At 45.4% G+C, this 3746-nt stretch overlaps 1 long non-coding RNA gene across 1 annotated transcript; it reads right to left on the reverse strand.

Annotated features, from left to right (window-relative positions):
* Positions 1-638: 638 nt before the first annotated feature.
* Positions 639-3663, reverse strand: LOC102004333. The gene is made up of 3 exons (XR_265003.2): positions 3621-3663; positions 3444-3511; positions 639-1091 (listed from the first exon to the last, which is right to left on the reverse strand). It is a non-coding gene; the product is annotated as an uncharacterized LOC102004333 (long non-coding RNA).
* Between the last annotated feature and the right edge of the window lie 83 nt (positions 3664-3746).

Below are 3746 nucleotides of genomic sequence, written 5' to 3' on the forward strand. Positions count from 1 at the left end.
TTTTTTTTTTTTTTTTTCCAGTACCAGGAATTGAACTCAGGACCTTGCGCTTGCCATGCAGGCTCTTGGGCTACTGAGCTATATCTTCAGCCCCTTCACTATGCAGTTCATGCTGGCCTTAAACTCACTTTGTAGCCCAGGTGGGCCTCGAACTCATAGCGATCCTCCTGCCTCAGCCTCCCCAGTGCTGAGATTACAAGCGTGTGCCACCACACCTGGCTGGTTTTGAGATTGTATCTTCAATGTGAATTTTCTTTGGGGTTACCCTCCAATTTTCCTTTTTCTGTTCTTTTTAAACAAGGTATGACTATGTCATTCAGGCTGGCCTTGAACTCACTGTCATCTTCCTGCCATAGCCTCCCAAGTGCTGGGATCACAGGCATGCAACACCACGCTTGGCAACTGTGTATGTTATTATTGGGCACTATGTTTAAAAAAATATTTACCCAGGCTTAGTGGTGCACACCTGTGATCTTAGTATTCTGCTAGGCTGAGGCACGAGGATGGCAAGTTTGACCCCAGGCTGGGCAAGTTAGTGATTTCTCGTCTCAAAATAAAAAATAGAGGGGGCTGGGGATTTAGCTCAGCGGCATAGCGCCTGCCTGGCAAGCGCGAGGTCGTGAGTTTGATTCCTGGTACCGGAATAAATAAATAAATACATAAATAAAAAATAGAACCTAACATAATGAAGCACTTGTAATCCCAACACAACACCCGTGCATTGCCCAATTGAGAGTTAGGATGCCGGGCTGGGAATTAAGCTCAGCAGCAAAGCGCCTGCCTGGCAAGTGCAAGGTTGTGAGTTCGATTCCTGGTACTGGAAAAAAACTAAAAGAGGGTTAGGATGTCACCAAGCTGGGTGTGGCGGCGCAGATGGGTGGCCTGGACTAGATGCAGAGACACCCTGACTCAGCCAGAAAGGGGGAGGAAGAAAGAGTTAGGATCTCAGCCGATGGCTTCCAAAGAGACGCAGACATTGCCCGTGGGACCTCAGGCCACGTGCTCCAGGCCTGAACCTTCAGCCCCTGAACCCAAACTCACGGGGGACGCCTGAAGTGACTCCGATGGTCCATGGTCCTGTCACCAAGTTCCTGGAAGGAAACAGACGCGTGTGTTAATTACTGTGCCCTGCAGCTTAGGGACTGGTGAAACTTGTGATGACACAGCATAACTGTTTTTTCTTTTGTTTAAGACATATGAGGCCATCTCATATCAGACCTGTGAAAAGTTCATTGACTGCATTTGCAATTGATGTTCCAATGTTTGGAGACATCTCCAGTTGTGTAATTCCTGGCTTGCTATTTTTAGCTGTGAGAGTTTGGTGGTAAATGTTTAGGGGACAGTTAACTGTTTAAAGATTTAGTGATCATTAACAAAACACCAAACATTTGTGAATTTTCTTCTCCAGGCTACAAAAGCTTGTCAGACATTAAAAGATTTCTCTATAATCTTTTTTTTTTTTTTTAAATTTTTGAGAAAGGGTCTGTCTATGTAGCCCAAGCTGGCCTCAAACTCATGACGATTGTCCTGCCTCAGCCTCCCATCTGCTGGGATTACAGGTGTGCACCATCACAACCAGCTCTCTACACAATCTTTTCAGCAATGATGTTGAGAGAAAGCTGACCAGGGGTTTAGGAGAAATGGAGAGATGCTGGTTTTATTTATTTTTTCCCCCCAATACTGAATACTGAACCCAGGGTCTTTATACTGAGCTATATCACCAGCCTTCTTTTTATTTTTCATTTTGGGACAGGGTCTTGTTAAGTTACTAAATTGTGCAGGCTGGGCTTGAACTTGGAATCCTCCTGCCTCAGCCTCCCAGAGTGCTAAGATTATAGGGTCTACTACCACACTCAACTGGGAATTGGTTTCAGATTCCAAAGATGACAACTTCTCCATATAACAATATCAATATGCTCAGCACTAGGAAACTGCACATTTAGAAATGGTTAAAACGGCCAGGCATGGTAGCACATGCTTGTAATCCCAGCACTTGGGAGGCTGAGGCTGGAGGATCGTTTCGAGTTCACAGCCAGCCTGGGCTACAAAGTGAGTTCAAGGCCAGCCTGAATTGCATGGCAGAGCAGAAAGAAAGAAAGAAAGAAAGAAAGAAAGAAAGAAAGAAAGAAAGAAAGAAAGAAAGAAAGAAGAGGAGAGAAGAGAAGAGTAGAAAAGAAAAGAAAAGAAAAGAAAAGACAAGACAAGATTAGTATGATAAATTTCCCATTATGTGTATTTGGTCATAAGTTAACCAAATATGGCCACAGTCAGTTTTCCCTGTCTTCTTTTTTTTTTTTTTTTTTTGTACTCAGGACCTTGTGCTTGCCAGGCAGGCACTTATGCCGCTGAGCTAAATCCCCAGGCCAGTTTTCTCTGCTGGTTCTGAAATCCCAGGCTCTGTTGGGAAGAGCAGGGCGAGCTGTGCGGTATGAGACAGTGGGGTGTTTGTTTGTTTTTATTTGTTTTCTGCAATGCTAAAGATTGAATCCAGAGCTTTTGTAGTAAGCTAAATCCTCAGACCTTTTAAAATTTCTTATTTTGAGACAAAGCCTCACTAAGTTGACCACTCTGGGTCCTAACTTGTGATCCTCCTGCTTCAGCCTCCCAGCGCACTGGGATTGCAGGCCTGTGCCACCCTGCCGGGCTTTGGCTAGCTACACATTCTTCAGTGGAGAATTAGTTTTCTTGTATCCAGAGCCATAACAGAAACAGAAGTCTCCTTACTGTTTCCTTTGTACAGGTTGGTAGGGATTTTTTTGTTATTAGTTTAGTAAACAACCCAAAATTTGCCATTTGGGGTGATTTTTATCTGTGTGTGTTTGCAATGCATAGTAATTATAATAATGTTTACACTCTCTCTCCTTCCTGGCCTCCAGACTCCCCAAATTTGTCTTTTGTTTTATTGAGACAGGGTCTTGCTACATAGCCCAGGCTGGCTTTAAACTTGAAGTGATCCTCCTGCCTCAGCCTCTGAAATGCTGGGATCACAGGTATGCTCCACCATGCCTGGGCTGAGGTGGGTGGGTGCCCCATCAACTCAGGGCTTTGGGAGTTTGAAAATGATTAATTAATTTTTTTTTATTATGGGAATGTGCCCATCATATGAAATTTCCATTGTAGCCATCTTATTTATTTTTATTTTTTGCAGTGCTAAGAGTGGGACCCAGGGCCTTGAGCAGACTAGGCAAGTCCTGGAGCTCATTTTAGTCAAAAAGTGTACAAGCCAGGTGTGGTGACCTGCACCTGTGATCCCAGCACGGAGGAGGAGCCTGAGGCTGGAGGATCATCGTGAGTCGCAGGCCAGCCGGGGCTACACCGTGAGACCCTGCCTCAGAATAAATAAAATACACAAAGTATACAATTCAGCGGTGCTGAGTGTGTTGGTTGTGCAACCATCAGCCGTAGTTGCAGAGCATTGCATCACCCCAGAAGGAAATCCGTACCTGTTCAGTAGTGGCTCCCTGTTCAGCCGTGAATTGTGTCCCTCCAAAAGACACGTTCAAGTCCTGAGCTGCAGATGTAATAGAGTTAAAGCGCGGTCACGCAGGCTTAGGAGGAGCCCCACCCCACAGAGTGCTGTGTTGATAGGAGGGAAGTTGGCCATGGTGGAGCACACACACCTGTGATCCCAGCACTCGAGAGGCTGAGGCAGGAGGATTGCCTTGAGTCCTTGGGTTCAAGGTCAGCCTGGACTAGATAGCAAGACCCAGGCTTAAAAAAAAAAAAGGAAATTTGCACCAATCCCC

This window comes from Chinchilla lanigera, unplaced genomic scaffold (genome assembly GCF_000276665.1).
Source record: "Chinchilla lanigera isolate Chin_1 unplaced genomic scaffold, ChiLan1.0 scaffold00158, whole genome shotgun sequence".
NCBI lineage: Eukaryota > Metazoa > Chordata > Mammalia > Rodentia > Chinchillidae > Chinchilla > Chinchilla lanigera.